The sequence below is a fragment of the Lissotriton helveticus genome, chromosome 11, assembly GCF_964261635.1.
Source record: "Lissotriton helveticus chromosome 11, aLisHel1.1, whole genome shotgun sequence".
Taxonomy (NCBI): domain Eukaryota; kingdom Metazoa; phylum Chordata; class Amphibia; order Caudata; family Salamandridae; genus Lissotriton; species Lissotriton helveticus.
In genome coordinates this window covers 213246536-213264163 of record NC_136072.1, presented here as the reverse complement: position 1 = coordinate 213264163, position 17628 = coordinate 213246536, and the positions used below count along the sequence as shown (strand labels likewise).

The window sequence follows — 17628 nt, the reverse complement described above, 5'->3', positions numbered from 1 at the left end:
AACACAGCTCCTTTAGTAAGATTAGGGTGGTTATTTACAAGCCCCTTTGGGCTTCTGGTGCATTATGTTTTATAATGCTCCGCCAGCGCAGAGTGTAGACCCATATCTACAAGGCAGCGCAATGAAACTATATGGCTTTTCATGGCCTCGCATATATAGTGTAAGGCAACGCAGCACAAGTCACAGTGTTGCCTTACACTGTGTCAGAAAGGCATTCCATAGACGTTGCAGTACGTGTTCCCATAACACCCATGGTTTTGACGCATTCCCTGATTTGCAAGGATCTGTAAACCTTGGGAATGTGTCAAAACTGTACGCCTTTCTAGGGCAGCCGTAACAAGGAGAAATATGTTTATTTTTCCTTTTTCTTATGTGCTCTGCCCCGCGCCAAATCATTGTAAATGAGGCCCTAAGTCTCTATCTATGTGCAAGAGAAACTAAATTAATAAGAGATCTGTACACAGAAGGTAAGTACGAGATACAAACAAAACCGTTTTGGTCTTACTGGTTGTAGGCTGATGGTACGTTTTAACTAGCAACCTGGGTACCATGAAACCAACACAGGAGCCAGAGATGAAAATCACTGGAGTACTTGGATAGAAGGAGACTGGGTCAGAAATAATACTTATCAGAAGGGTAAGTAAGATTATAAAAAGGCAAAACAGGAGAGGGTATCAGGGAACTGTAGAAAACCAAACAGGGGTAAACAACAAAAGTGAAGAAATGAGTGAGTCTGCGTGCAAACTATTTTAAGTAGTGTAGAGTAACAACGGCTGTTGCCAAGCAGGTCAGCTCAGTATGAGTCATACCTAAATACTGTTAGAAATGTGGTATCTGGTTAGCAGTGGTTTGCACACTGTCCAAGCAGGGGGACTCACTCTAGTCAGGGTAAGAAAGTTACACCCTCAGAATAATCCATGTTAACCCCCTTGGTAGCTTGGCAAGAGCAGTCAAGCTTATCCTCAGAGGAAATGTGTAAAGTATTTGTACACACACATTAACACAGTGACAACACCACAAAAGTACTCCACACAAGTATTGTAAAACAGACAATATTTATCTGAGTAAAGCAATTCCAAAATGACAAAAATTCAACATACACAAGTCCAGTTATATTTTCTCAATGATTAAGTGCAGTTATAGTGCTCACAAACCTAATAGATCCAACTGGGTCTTGAACACTTGCTTGACAGAGTCAAATCTCAAAGTTCGGGCCTAACATGATGGAGTGCAGGCCGGCAACAGAATTGAACAGGCCTCAGTTACATACCTTGAAATAATGACAAAACAGAGATGTTGTGAGGCACGGGGAGGTGAGGCGTCGCAGGGGCCAGTGCGGTGTTGGTTCCTCAATGTCAGTGCAGGTTGTTGTCACATCACCACTTGGGACATTGCAAGGCACAAGGGAGGTGATTCAGCGTCATTAGCGAGGCATCGGTTCCAATGGTGTTGCGGGGGTCAATGAAGTGTCGCTAGTTAAACCACATGGCAACGATTTTTCAGTGTCAATGTCACACCATGGAGCCACTGGTGTGGTGGCGGACTTGGAGCTGGTCATCACGGACTTTGGTGATGCTGTATTTGTGACTCTCTCTGTGGCAGTTCCCTGGAGGCTGCGGCATCAGGTTCTACGTATCAAGTCGTGGTCATTGCATTGAGGGGGACCACTGCTCCGGTGCAGGTAGGGGAACAAACACAAAAAGAGATGTGTGGGAAAAAATCAAGATAGTTTTGTAGAGACAACAATAAATTAGCCCCTACCTATGGGTACTCAATCCCTAAACCTATTTATTAATTGAACATTCATGATTCTGCCCCAAGTTGGTTTTCAAACCTAAATTTTATATTATTTTCTTCTACACAGCCAACAAATGAAATTAACAGTGATACAATAATCATAATTATTTAAAAGTTCCTTCCAAACCATACACTCTAATAATGGTTGCAAAAAACAACACTTCATATGCAATCCGTATAGGTGATAGTCCTGTACACACATAGGAGGGTAACCTTTGACCTCCACACAGTCCAACAGGGTGTGTATCCAGATGTCCTGTATATCACTTGTAATCAGTAAGACTCCTCCAATTCATGAAGTCAACTCGTTTCAGCCAACTCAATCAGGCCTTGTCAGGACATGGTCAAACAGTACTCAAATGAGCACCGGGACACTGGGTAAGGCCACCGCCCAGCCGGGCATGACAGCTCCTCCGTATCACAGGCCACACTACGTGTCAACAAAGAAACTTAGAAGTAAAAGGGCACATCCCTTCCTCCAAGGGCACACTTTACGAGGCTTCAAAACAATTATATCCAACTCAGTGTCCACAAGGCACCTTTGCTTCTATGGAAAAACCTCTCTTCCACGAGCACTTGTCTGAATGCTGGGAATACACCAGCTACACCCTGTGCAGGCAGCGGTGCAGTGTCAAAGAGAGACGCCGGCTCTGAAGTCACACTCAAAGTCGATATGCTAGTTTCTTCTTTTGGAACTCAACAAACAAACTTCCAAGGGCCCAGGAACTGGATTTGGCACACCTTGGCAGAGTAGGGCTCTCAGCAGAAAAGCCCACATACTGCAGGTGAATTCTTTGATGCCACCGAAACTTCCAAGAGGAGGCAGCTCAACTTAAGCCCTTGGAGAAACTTTCGAAGCAGAATGTAGAAAGCAGAGTCTAGTCCTTTCACTCCCAAAACAGAAGCAGCAGCAGGCCCATACAGCAAACAGCAAACTGGCATTCCCTCTTCACAGCAATACAGCTCTTCTTCCTGGAAGAATGTGCTCAATCAAGAAGTGTTCTGAGTATATGGTGTCAGAGGTCCAGTGCTTATGCCCATTTCAGCCTTTGAAGTAGGCAAACTTCAAAGAAAGGTCTTTGTAATACAGAAGTCCCTGCCCTACTGGCCCTGGCTCCAGACACACTTTTGGGGGGTACAGGCTGCTTTGCGAGGGGACAGGCACAGGTCTATTCAGGTGCATGTGTCAACTACTCCCACCACTCTAGTGCAGGATACCCATCAGCCTGGTGATGGGCCATCAGGGTATGCAGAACACAGCTAAGCTCTCTTTGTGTGACTGTCTTGGGTGAATGCACCAACAACCCAACTGCCATTCTGACCCAGACATGTATTCAGAGACGGGCAGAGGCAGATTTCTGCTCCCTTCACACAGTCACCCGGTGAGGAGCTAAAATCAGAAGGTGGCAGTGAAAATGAAATGAAAACCAGTGTAAATAGTGGATTTCCAGTTTGTTTTCAGAGGCAGTAAGCAGCTGACGACCATTAAGAGGTGTGAAAACACCCCAGGAAATCAGCAACTTTCTCAATGACCCTTAGTGTTTTTTCTCAGGAGGTGGTGGAGGGCTTGGTGGGGGGAAGAGTGCCACACAGTCAGATGTCTGCACAAGGCACCACCCCGCCTCACATTGTAAAATTAATTTGTACGTTGGCAGGTATGCAAGATGAACATATTATGTTGCAAATAAAATGCATTCTTAATATGTTCAGCCCATTAAGAAAGCATTGTAGCCAATCGTGTATGCCCCATTAGAAATCTCAAGGTATGCCGCTTATGATGAATGGAAAAAGTGCAGGTGGGAAGGGTAGTTGATGTTTTACCTCCTTTGTTGACTGCCTGAACTCTATAGAGATATTCCACAGAAGAGGAAGCTGTACTTCAGATGGTGCAATTGAGTTGCCCTTTACGTATTTTCAATTGTTCTGGCTAATTACTTTGTACCCCTTTTTGTGAACACTCTATTGCTGATTCCTATACATATTAACTGAATTGAACTGTTTTCCTATATTGGCATTTCATTTTTTTACTAAGGAACACACACACATTATGCCCCCATACACATTACGATAAATTGAGGTTTAGTCATTCTATCCCTGTATGAAAATTACTCGAAGGAAACTATTCTTTGGTTTTCAAATTTGAGAAAATGATCATAGTTCTGTTCTAACTGTTGCGACAGAAAGAATAAAACACTTTTAAAGCCATATTTTGATTTAACAGAGGTTCCCATCTGGCCTTTGAATGTTTAATAAACACATGCAAATGGCCGAGCCATTCTCTTTGATTTTAATGTGTTTTGTCGAAATTATTTGTTCTTCTGAATCAGACAGCTTTTCGTCTGTGCCAAAGGATTGTTGTTGTCTGTTTTCTTAGCGAGTTTATCTAGATTTACAATTGGCAAGAGAGCGCCCTGGGAATCTCATTGATGTAGATGTAAGAGCAATTGGACACATTAACCTTTTGAGAGCTGGATTGTATAAACTGTTTTATAATATGTCTTCTTCGAAATAGCCAGTGACTAAATTAAAGCCATAGACATAGATACAGGCTTTTCTTTAAGAACAAAATCAATGCATGTTCGCTGACATCGACATTGAAATCCATTCTCGATCATGGTTTTTAAAATACTATTTTATGAGTCTTTTCTATTTAATCAGTGTATGGATTACAAAACCACTTGTCCCTTTTACTTCCTCAGCCCTAAGTTCAAGGAAGGACTTTAAGTCAATCTCTTCCCAGAAACAAGAAGCAATGCTTGCCCTTTAAATCTAAGAAACATTTTAAGCCCCCACCTCACTTGATCTGAATGCATGTATACCTGAACTTACACTGGACCTATAACTCACCTTTGTCACTGCTATTAAAACATGTTCTAGACACAATGGGACAAATATTAAGAATTCACACAATGCAGTGCAGCTAGGCAAATTGTTGTGCTGCATTGAGAGAATGGGAGAGAGCGGAAAAGAGTGACGTGGCACACTTGAGGCTGCCTATTACCAATGCAGGTACCCTTGAAACATGATGCAAGGATGTCTCTGTTATGGGTAGGACTGTTTTTGTGCAGGGAGCGATACCTTCTGCGTCTACAAAGGAATACCTTCCTGCACCAAAACAATCCTTAGAGGCATAACCTTCTTTCTATGCATGCTGCAAAATCCAACAATTGGGGAAAGAGGAGGTAACGTGGAGAAATCAAGATATTTCTCCTCGTTATGCCTCTGTCAGGTGGATGCACCATTTCTGCGGAAACCCATGTTTACACTTTTTGTAAATCTGGGTTTGTTTAAAAAAACAAGGGTGGATGCTAGGGAATACTGCCCATGCTCCACCCATGTAACACCTACCCAGCCGGAAGTTATGGAATGCGGTGATATGCGCTGCGTTGAGTTACCTTGTATTTATTAACGGACGCGCTAACTGATTTTTCACTCACCACAGACGCCGTGAGGGTGAACGGCCAGCACTCTCCTGGTTTTCCGCCGTGAGGGCAACGGCAAGTCTTCAGCCAGGGCCAACTTCCGCATGACGTGAGGGGAATGGCCATTGCAGGACCAAAACCACAACTCCCAGCAGCCCCTTGACATCGGCGGCGCACTCCTGATGTGCCAGCCTGCGCCCGGAGGCGCTACTAAACCGGCAAGTGCACCAGCAGCGTGGTACGCGCAAACTGATTTTTCACTCACCACGGACGCCGTGAGGGGAACGGCCAGCACTCTCCTGGTGTCCCGCCATGAGGGCAACCGCAAGTCTTCAGCCAGTGCCGACTTCCGCATGGCGTGAGGGGAACGGCCATTGCGGGATCAAAACCACAACTACCAGCAGCCCCTTGACATCGGCGGCGCACTCCTGAAGCGCCAGCCTGTGCGCGGAGGCGCTACTAAACCGGCAAGCGCAGCATGCAGCGTGGGACGCGCAAACTGATTTTTCACTCACCACGGACGCCGTGAGGGGAACGGCCAGCACCCTCCTGGTGTCCCGTCGTGAGGGCAATGGCAAGTCTTCAGCCAGGGCCGACTTCCGCATGCCGTGAGGGGAATGGCCATTGCAGGACCAAAACCACAACTCCCAGCAGCCCCTTGACATCGGCGGCGCACTCCTGACACACCAGCCTGTGCCCGGACGCGCTACTAAACCGACAAGCGCACCACGCAGCGCGGGACGCGCGCGGGCAGGCGCCGGGCTAAGCCCGGGCAAAGGGCGGGCCGTCTGTGGCCATCAGGGGCCAGAAGAGGCCTGGCTGGGTCACCCCTCTTAGCGCCTACAAAGAGGACTGACGATTATTAAGGTACTGTTGTTTATTTCCTTTAGTGCAGTTAATTACTATCCTCACCCCCAGCTTGGATATGTAAAAACTATAAACAAAATTATTGTGTATATTATACTGGCCTCAGCTTACCTGTTTTTCCCAATTTTATATACTACTTCTTTTGCTTTTCTTCTTTTTACCTGGAATATCACAAAATGGGTAAAAGGGCTTGTTCTGTTAAGAAACTATCGCCACCCCAGCATAAACCTGTTCCTAAACCAACATCAATAGACAGGATGCTGGAGAAAGCCCTTGGAGCTGTAGCTTCTGAAATTGAAAGGACGGCAAGGCGTCTATCTATTACACCTAATTTAGACACTGACTCATTGAATTCCCCCTCACCTGACGAAACAGAAGCATTATCAATTGAGTTGTTAAATAATTCACCGTCAAATGTAGATACGACATGTAGGGAGCCCCAGAACTGCAGTATCCGCCCACGGCTAGATAGAAATACCAAAGCAAAACCGAGATCAAAAGTAAAGCCGCCAGCTAAACGGAAAAAAATGCAGGACAGTACTGCAGATATAGAAACGTCCCCAATGGCTAGTTCAGCAGCAGATTCCATTGTACAAGCTGATGACCAGCCTGGGTGGGTGACATCCTTGGTAATAAATCTACAGATTCGGATGTGAGCCATTATCAAGGAGGAACTTAGTCCGATAATAGAAAGGCTGGAGGGTCTGAAGGCAATCATGGATGTTGGGCCAAGAACTAAGGCTAAGTCTAGTTTCAAGAATAATACAAGCAAACATGCTGCCAACAGTCCCACGAGAGACAAACCCAATATCCCCACAAACAGAAGAGGCTTATCACCAATAATAAATATAATTCCAGATGCCCCACAACAGGCGAGGATTACTAGGGAAAAAAGAGTAGTCAAGTCTATTACAAATCAAGCAAAGGAAATAACGGCCCAACCATTAGCAATAGGAAGTGCAGGGGAAACTGAAAAGAATTTGGACAAGGATTGGCAGTAATGCATCCACCTCACGAGCATAATGACCAAATATTCAGCCCACCAACTATAAATCTTCCCCCGGCATCAACTCCTTATGTGTTAATTCTGGCAGGGGTACCTGAACAAAGGAAGGGTCAGACAGAATCCCACCAAGAATTAAAAAATAAAAGTGTTCACTGGTAAACTAACCACGGTGATTTTGGATACGAAAATTCTGAAGAGATTTTATCTACTAGAAGGGTGGGTTGGATTGAGGCACGTCACAAGGATATCCATGGAAACTGTATAGTCATTAATTTCAAAAATCCTGTAATCACAAATAGAATTTTAGCATCGGTGTTTGGGATGAAAAAGGGTAATATTCTTTTACTCCCTTTGGGTTTTTTCTATCCCCCAAAGCCCCCCAGCAGTATGACCACTGCCACCAATTGGGATGGAAATCTCTCAATAATAACCACTTCTCTCGAAATATAGGTCAAAACTGGAGGAATCAACCTATCTTTAACATCTCCACTGGAAATAGGTTTAGCCCCCTTGAAGGGGTGGATTGACTGATGAGACCCAGAAATGGTACAGGAGGATAACTCTGTTAACTTATACAATTCTGATCATGGGGCTTGTCTTTCTGGGCCTCATACCCCCAGACAGGAAGGTCTGGTCGGAGAGTACTTGAGCGGTTCCCGAATGGGGGTGGGCTAGCACAGTCAGTAGGCCTCCATTGCCCTATAGCCGTGGGAAGTATTGAGAAGGCAGTTACGCAAACAGTTTTACAAATAGGATCCAGGAATTGCCATCCCTAGTCTCTGGAAATTGGTAATAAGATAACCTCAAATCAACAGATCACAAGAACCTTATCATGGATCCTGGCAGGCATCAATAGCAAAATAGATGACCCTGAGTGAAGATCATTCATTGATGAATACGATATATGTATGTTTCAGGAAACATGGGCAAGAGGAGAGGTTACCATACTGGGGTTTGCTTCATTATACATTCCGGCAATTTCCGCTGGTGTAAGGAGACCATGGGGGGACTAATCACATGGGTTGGTGTCCACCTAGGTTGCACGGCAGTGCAACTTGATACAGGCTCCAGTGATATACTATGCATACAATTGCATTTTCCTCTTCACGCTCCTAATATTTTAATTAATGTATATTCAAGGCCCACACCCAGAGGAAAGGAGTCCACCACCCTTGAGGAACTAGATATAGTTTTATACAGCATCCCTGCAAAACACAGGGTCATTGTAGGAGGGGACCTCAACTGCCAGTTCGAGCCCCTTGAGGGCTTGTATCTTGACAGTATCCCTGAGGAGGACTTCCTTTTTGATATACCGGAATCCAGTTGCCCACCTGTGACCAAATGGACACCCTTGGTAATTCAGATGAATTGCCTCACCCTAAACCACTCACTTAGAGCATGTAACGGTAGATCACCTTTTGAAACATCATGTGGCTACACGTTCCATAGCAAGGATCGAGGGTTCCTATTGGATTACATCCTATTAAATACTAATTTCTGGGACAGGATGTCCGATTTTAGATTCCTCCCCCGTATTGGCTAGTGATCACGATGCGTTAGTAGTAGACCTCAAAATAATTAACTGTAGGGGATCGCAATGCGACGATACCCCCGATGATCCTAGGTTAATTGTTTCAAATTGTAGGAGGCGAGTACGATGGACTAATTTTATTCAATCGCAGGAAAACTTGAGCACACTTTATGATACTCTATTACCGGTGTTTTTAGAAGCCTCTACCCTATATAACTGCAATAGGGACCTTATGGATAAAGAGGCGATCGGGCTAAACCTTGAAAAATTAAAGGAAATCTTATTAGGTTATTTTTTCCCTAGCAAATCTAAAAGACCTAGTAGGCCTGTGTCCCACCCGTGGTATAACACATCCTGTTGCAAAGCCAAAAGTGCATTGGTGGCATCAATTAAAGCAAAGGATCGCCCCCAAATTAAAACCGTGAGAAGGGCTTATAAAGTCGCTGTTCAGGGAGCAAAACACAGGTGGGAAATGGAAAACTGGGACCTACTAAAAACTTCTCTAGGGGAAAGAGATATGAGAACATTTTGGGGAGTTGTAAACTCTGACTCGACTTTACCCAGAAGAGCGCTAGAACCTAACCTGGAAGAAGAGGTCAGGAGGGACCACTTCGAATCTCTGTATAAGGAGAAGGAGAATCCTGAGGTGCTCCTAAGAGCTGTACCTCCCACACAAGTAGATTATCTCCCAGTACTAAATGATATCAATCACCACTTTGACGATAGCCCCGGACCGATTATAACTCTACAGGAAGTAAAGGGTTCAATAGACAAAATAGCCCCAGGTAAAGCTCCTGGCTTGGATAAGATCCCAGGGGATCTTTTCAGGAGCAAGCCATCTATTTGGGCCCCCTACCTTTGGGTCCTTTTTAATGCAATACTGATGGGCATGAAGGTCCCTGCAAGTTGGGCGGGCACGGAGATAATCCCGATTTTTAAAAAGGGCTCCCCTTTATTACCTAGTAATTATAGGCCAATCAGTCTAATTGACATCCCTCAAAAAAAATGTGCACGAGTCCTACTCCTCAGGCTCCAATCCTGGATGGATGATGAGAGCATACTTTCTCCGCTCCAGGCAGGGTTCAGGGAAAAATTGTCGACCCTAGATCAAGTGTTAAGATTACAATTACTACACTGGAAGACGGTCAGCCTAGAGGGGGGTAGTCTGTACTTAATATTTGTAGACCTGAGGTCAGCTTTCGACTTGGTCTGTTCTACTTGAGATGGGAGCCCCCCCCGTATTTAATATATCTCATTAGGCGCTTGCACGAAAACAACTTTGCAAAAAGAAGATATGGCAGGGATGGAAAACTGACAGCACCCATACCTATCAAACGTGATGTACGCCAGGGCTGCGTGCTTGCCCCAACGTTGTTTAGCCTTTATATCAACGGTCTGATTAACGCTCTGTCACAAGAAAGAGATCTGGATGCCCCAAAACTAGCTTCACGTAGGATCTCGGCTATGATGTTTGCCGATGACACGCTCTTGGTGTCTAAATCACCTATGGGGATCCAAAGGGTATTGGACAGATTTCAGTTGTTCTGTGAGGAAAGAGGCCTTGAGATTAACCTCCAGAAAATGAAATTCATGGTGTTTAGCAAACCAAAGAGTACTCGTCCAAATCCTTCACTTAATGGTAAACCTTTGGAAAGAGTAACATCCTTTATGTATCTTGGCATCATCATCACTGAGTCCATGGACTGGGGGGCACATATAGTGAAGTCGACATTAAAATTAGTCCAGTCAACAGGGGGCATCTTGAAGGTCTTTAATAAATCAGACAAGAGCGCTGTCAGCCCGGCGCTAGAAATTTATAAGGTTCAGGCACGTGGGGGTGCACTATATGGCATAGAACTCTGGGGCCACTGTAAGCCCAAATCTTTATTACAGGTTGAGAATCAATACATCAGAAACCTATTTAAATTGCAACGTAGTACTCCTTTAATTCCACTACGTTTAGATCTGGGATTGATGGAATTGGGAGAAGTCCTATGTCTCAAACCCCTTCTATATTGGTGCCGCCTATGGTTGACACCTGAACTCCTTCCATACAGAGAAGAATTGTCCGAAGTTCTGGAGATTAGGGGTGCAGTCAGACTACCCTGGTTTTCCCATATTAAACATCTGTCTTTTGACATGGGTCTGGGGGAATGCTGGTCTGATCCAGAGCTAGCATGCCCTCAAATCTCTAAGAAACAAATGAAGGCCAAATATGAGAACTATAGAATGGCCTTACTACACTCTAATTCCAATATAGGTAGATTAACTAAAACCTTCTTGAAAATAAAGGATAATTCTGTCTTTGAGAAGGTTTTTGACCTTATTAAACCTGCGACTGCCAGAAAACTCTATCTACAATTTACATTTGGGGTTCTGCCCCTCTGCTGTTTTACATCAAAGTGGAGAATGCAAAACGAGGATAGGTGTCCTGCTTGTGACTATCCTGAGGAATCAGAGCTACATGTCTTTTTCAGTTGCCCGGGATACAGCAAAGTGAGAAAAAGATGGTTGGTGCAGATCTGCAGAAACCTGGGTAGTAGACGCTGTGTTGAAGTGTTCAGGATATTGAAATATGATCTCAATATACCAGTTGTTTACTCAGTTGCAGGATTTCTGTTTTCTATGTGGTGTGCAAGAAGGGTTTTTCTGAAAACACTAAACGAGCCACCGGATAAGAATTAGTAGATGGTACTCCCTTTTTATAATGTTACATATCATAAAACTGAAGGGTTTTTGCTCCTTTTATTCAAGTTTTTAGTCTGAGTTATCTATTTATAAAGCACTATGTACTTTCAACAAAATTATTATGAATATCTGACATGTCTCCATTGTATACTAGCCACCTTCTTTTTAAAAAAATGCTTGATTCTATGTATTTATTTAATGATACTTATGGTGTTGATGAAGCAAAGCTTCGCATATTTTGCGACTTGCCGAATTCATGAACCTCGTCTATGTGTAACAAAGTAATAATTTGTACGTCTTACTAACGTTTCCTTTATGTTAAAACGAGGTTCCCTGACGCTTGCCTATGTGTTTTACTAAAATAATTTACTCGAGTCATTTAATATGGCCGCTGCTTGTATTTAGTTACTGGGCATGCGTCAGCCACACTCACGTGTCCTGACGTGTCTGCAGGTTTGGAGGGAGATTTATGCGCATGCGTAATACATAGCTTTGCCTGTAACGTGGTACTGCTCATGCCACTGCTCTTGTGCCTGTTATATGTAGCTAACATTTAGACTGCATAAGTATATTTTATAGTGATAAGTTGAAAGTACAAACCCTGTGATGTGTTTTCATAATGTTATTTCTATGTATTAATTTGTTCTCGCTTACTTTTCATGTACCGCGGGGAATGGGGGTCTGACTGAGCCAAATGCCATCTTGGAGGGCCTTTCTGCGCATGCTCCTCTGTCTGGGGAACTGACAACCTTGGCTGATGGAACTTGGCCAGCTGGCAGGGATGGGCAAGATGCTCCTGAGAACTGACCTGCAAACCCAGCAGAACGGAGTCATGTGTCCCTATTCCGCAACAATGTAAAATTGCTATTGTATTTTCCTGCAGTTTCTCATGGGAACCCCAATCTTGCTAGGCGGTACCCAGAAATGTAAATTAGGCATCCAAATAGTGTGTTTTGATTGGTGTGTTACCCAAATCCTATCTTAGGACCAATCCAAATTGAGGGATTCTGACACTTTGCAACATTGGGGGGTGGTACACTGCCCCAAAAGAGTATATCTACCCTGGGTTCACCTAGGGAAATTGTCCGACTTGTCTGGTTTAGCTGACCTGTCACTGACCCATCGTACTCAATAGGTGACTGAAGATACAGAGCGCTGCGGAGCACTCTGTCCGAAATTGACCATAGACTAAGGTTTTACTGAACCTTAAAGTGCTGGCGAAGCACTTTGCTGGGAGTTCGCTGACCCAATCGGGGTCTTGATCGATAGCTGCAGAGAGGGTGGAGCGCAGGCGTTGCTTCCAAACTGCGGGTGCGGTCCTGTCCTGAGCGGTCCTGTCCTGAGGGTTTGCTGTCCTGTCCTGAGGTCCTGTCCTGATTCCTAATCTGAGGGTATCCTGTCCTGTCCTGGGTGTCCATTCTGCACCTGCTGTCCTTTGAGGGGTATCCTTCCTTGAGGGTTTCCTGTCCTAAACTGACCCGTGGCCAGGGTTTGGTTTCCACACCAGTCTAGGTAAATACTGCTCTAAGTTCTTTAAACTTGCACCTTTCTATTTTTCTGTCTTTTGCTTCAATAAAGAGACACCTTGCACATGTTGATTTTTCCATGCTTTTGCCGCAACTATTGAAACGTAAAGTCATTTGCATATTTTCATAACGTGTTTCCATGTTACCCTACCTTTTAGAAATCATATTTTGCATTGCAGTTTGTCATTTTCTGATATGGTCTAGAAAGGCCTTACTTAAATTGTCTAAAGGATTTTTGCCTTAAATTCATAGCGTTTCCTGTTTGCATTTCATATTAGCATTTCCATGATTACCCTGACTTTATTTCTCTATAGTTATGTACTTTTCGTTATCCTGATTATTGATTGCCTTATTCTTGTAAACTTGATGCTTAACGAAAACGAACTTTAGATAAAGCTTTTAAAACTTCCAGTTGTCCGTGGTCATTTTACAACAGTATTGAATGTCATTTTGGGTTTGTATTTTGCTGCCTTTCCTTTTACAGCTAGCTCCCTGATCCGTTGAGGTCATAGGTACCCGTGTCGGGGGATGGTAAGTCGGGTACACTGAGTAATAACAGTAGGGAATTCACACAAATTGGTAGCAGCCCGTGAAGTCGCCCTGTCAATGAATATTGTGAATTGAAAGTATATGGGCCCGAAGCCGGAAACGGCGAAATTATTGGCTGGGTGACCTCGCGCGCTCTATCAGTTTTTCTGGCTAGCAGAGGATGGTTAGGGACTAGTTGAAGGCTAGGCAGGATTAGTTAGGCTAGCTAAGTCGGTAGCTGCTAGTATATTAATGCTGCTATAAGAGCGGCTGTTCCGAGAGACCTGATCAATCTCTTGTGAATACGCATGAATAATCTCTTGTAAAAACAATTCATGAATTGTTTTATTATTGTTATTCTTGTTCTTATCTTGTTATATGTATTAATCCATGCGTTTGTAAACCGTGTCAGTCAGTGTTGTCCGAACTCCCCGGGGAATTAAAAAGGCAAGTGGTGAATAGAATCCATTGTCTTGAGGTCACAGGCTTAAGGAAAAGTTAGGTGCAGGTTAGGATAACCGGGAAGCACTAACTAGGGTTTTTCTGAATACGTGTGTGAATAAATGTCAGTAACGAGGTTCATTGGCAAAATTCCCATAGTGGCGTAACCTAGTAAGGGTCACATCGGAAGAGTAGCAGGTTCCTCGGAGCTTGGGTGAAAGCAGAGGGGTCCACTGGGAAACCTTAGACTCGGATATATCCCGGAGAAGTGGATGAGTTTAGGGGAATAACAGGTTCACCGATGCTAGAGTGAAGGGTAGGCGGAAGAGATCTACCCGCAGCGCGTGAAAGTAAATGGAAGTAGTTTACTTGCAGTAAAAGAAATCTTTCTGTCTAGACACTTGAGCACTGTGGCGAATGTGTATTCGTTGTTAAATAACCAAGCACTGAGCACTTTAGAAAGAAAGAAAGTTTCCGTTAACTTGTGAAGGGAGGGAGTCAGCCGCGAAGCGCCTCTGACGTCACTCCGTGCCGCGCTGGGATTGGTAGAAGCAGCGGGCGGGTAGCGGGGCTGGAATTGTAAAGGAGGGGTGAAGCGCCGGAGCGTGGGGACAGTCTCACGAAGGGGCCGCGCACCCATTGGCCGAAATTATTTGAACGCGCGCACCTCATTGGTTGCACAGAATTGCAAGACGCGTTCTGATTGGAGGTGACTTTGTAAACAGAGTTAAGCGTAGAAATCGTATGTGGCACTCGTATTGTCCAGAGACTAGACCAGATCCAAGAAACCAGGGGTTTGAAAGGGATCAGTGGAAAGCCAATAGATACGATATTATGTACGGAACTAAGAGAAAAATGTCCCTTGTAAATAGGGTAAAGAATTATTTCAAAACGGACAAACCAATTAAGTCCAGAGAGGGCGTTATTGTCCCGCCACCGAATACTCCCGCCTCATTCATGATGTTTGACCGAGGGTACAATACCTGTGTGTGGTTGGAGAATTGGGTAAAGTACACAAAAGATGACGGAATATTGGCTTTTCCGTTAGACGGTACTTTCAATGGTAGGATTTTATTTAATTTGAGAACCCGAATGAATGAATTGCATCCCAGACCGAGACTAACGCAGTATGAGGCATTAGAGGAATGGGAGATTGAGGCTTTTGAAAGAGAGAAACCCCGGATGGACAAAGGTCTGACCAAGTGGTACCCAAGGCTGAAACAAGAGACTAGGGACAAAAGGATGAAACAGTGGAGACAGAGCATGATTGTTGAGGGTCTGTTTCCCATGATGCCAGCAGGTAACCCTTCTGTGGGAGAGAAAAAGACAGAAAAGAGTAAGCACTGGGGAGCCCTTGGGGAGTCAGACGATGAATTATTAGATGACGTCTTTACGAGAAGTCCGCCCCCTTATAATGAGGGAGCCCGACCTTCTAGTGTAGGGGAGAATCCCCAGCGTCCATCTATCAAAGAGGAGGACAGATCCCTATGTAGGGGGGAAGGTGGCCAGGTATTGCCCTATTTTGAAAATCCCGGACCCGCGGAGGTACGAAATATATATCCTAGTATGCCCGTGAGCCCGGAGGAAAAATATTCCCGTGAAAGAGCCTTCTTCCCCAGACCTCTTTATGAGAACGAAGAAAAGCCAGTAGGTTCAGGAGTGCCCTTTTTGCAGCCTCCATATGGGGAAGAGCGCAGGTCATTTGGCACAGGAACTTTGTTCCCAAAGCCAAATTATGGTGGAGGACCAAGTGAAACGCATCCTACTGCCCCGAGTTTTACCCCTCACCTGACCCCACAGATAATACCTGACCAAACTTTAGGAAGAGTACTAGATGAAAGGGAGCAAGAGGCCATAGCTAGACAGAGGACCGAAATAATTCAGAAGATCTCCCAGTTAAATGCCAGTCCTGAAGCTTTGACTATTCCGGTAACAATCGGACCAGTGGTTCCGTTGTATGGGAATAGTCAAGGAAGTCCGAACCCTCCAGTTATGAACCCAATCATGGCCCCGCCGAGGCAGTAGCCCCTACTGATAGACGATCAGTCCAGTGAGTGCGAGTCCGAAGTTGTGTTCTTGGACCTGCCAAACAAACAGACCGGGAAGGGAGTGCAGAAGAGGCATAATCCTTTTAATGCGAAAGAAATTAAGTTAGAATCAACGTCAGGTACTAGGAGTGTCTCTTTGGTAACCCCGGAAGAAATTGAAAATTGGAGTCGTGAATTAGAAAAACAGGCTCCGCAAACGAAACCTTTAGACCTCTACAAGCTGAGGGTAGAAATAGAGGAATTAATGGCAGGAAATGTGGGATTAGACAGATTAAATACTTACTCTGAGGAAGAGTTGCTGTTTATGTGTAAAAGCCTTACCAGGAGTACCAGAGTGCTCCACGAGAAGCTGACAGACACCGCAGCTAGTATGGGGGTAGATATTTCGAGATCCAAGCCCTTACAAAAACCTTACAGAGTTGAATTCTCAGACAAGGATATAGAGAATTTGAATGTGTCAGGGAAAAAGTTGCAGATTAAAGAGTTGCTTGCAGTTTTGCAAAAATGGGGAGATGTGGAAAGATGGAGAAGCAGGTGGGCACGAAAGAAAGATGAGGCTCGATCCAGACAAGCCACCCCTGAGTACCCTTTAAGAGAAGTAGATAAGCCCGAAACGTTATGCCCCATGCGTGAAGTGCCAGGTGGGAGGTATGTGCACGTTCCATGGTCCAGGCAGGATATTGTGTCCTTTACTAACGATTTCCCGAAACTGCGCGAAAAGCCAGTTGACTGGTACCGGCAAGTGGAAAGGTTCGTAAAGGTGCAAAAATGCCTGTGGAAAGACCCGGATGGGTTTTTCGACATTGTGGTCCCGGTCGATCTATGGACCGAGTGTAAAATAGCCATAGGCTGGCCTAGTGAGGAGTACCCGAGGGACTCTACCACAGGGGAGCCGTCGAATGAAGTGATGAAAAAATACGAACAAGTAATGCTGCATTTGAAAAATAAGGTGCCAGCAAAGGAAACTGATTGGACCAGGATAGATAGAACAACGCAGGAGAGAGACGAGACAGTGCACTCCTTTTATGAAAGGCTGTTGCAGGTGTTTAAAACTTACAGTGGTATAGATAATATCGAGATGAAGGATATGACGCATTTCATTTACAGGTTTGTAAACGGTTTAAGGCCTGAAATTTGTCAGTGGATAAAAGATAACAAAATTTGTTGGCACTCCAAAAAGATAGACGAGGTCCTGCGGTAAGCAAAGTACTGCGAGGACGAGATGGCAGAAAAGAAAAAGGCTCTCAAGGAGAAGGTCATGTGGGCTCAAGTGAAGCTCGCAGAACAGCAAGAAAAACAGTTGAGTAACATGGTCAAAAGAACTCAGAACCAAAGTCCTGGGGGTGGGGGAGGAGGTAAGCCCCGGCCCAAAATGAGCAGGGAGGAGGCTATGAAGAAATTTCCCTGTCACCAGTGCGGAGAAATTGGACACTGGCGTAACGAGTGTCCTTATTTGCCTGACGATAACCCCAAAACACCTGATTTAACTCCACAGACGCAGAAAGAAAGACCAAGAAAGACTCAACCACAGGTAAAAACGGTTCAGGTGCCCCGAGCTCCTAAGCAAGTACATAAGGGAAGAAGCGCAGAGGGTGATGAGATAGAAGTCTGGGAAAGCAATGAGAACAGAAATGCAGCAACTTCGCAGTATTTACTAAATTATACCTTCCTTTGTGATGATCAGTACTGACGGGGCCTGAGAGGGGAGGACGAGGAGTGCGTACTTGGCGCCTCCTTGCCGGTAGACCAGTCCGGACCATACATTGAAGGAAAG

At 44.8% G+C, this 17628-nt stretch overlaps 1 long non-coding RNA gene across 1 annotated transcript in view; it reads left to right on the top strand.

The window, feature by feature from the left end:
• The first annotated feature begins 5957 nt into the window (after nt 1-5957).
• Nucleotides 5958-17628, top strand: part of LOC144791452 (uncharacterized) — a 320387-nt gene continuing 308716 nt past the window's right edge. The window contains exon 1 of the long non-coding RNA XR_013602397.1: nt 5958-6086. This is a non-coding gene — a long non-coding RNA (uncharacterized LOC144791452). The remainder of the gene's footprint in view (nt 6087-17628) is intronic.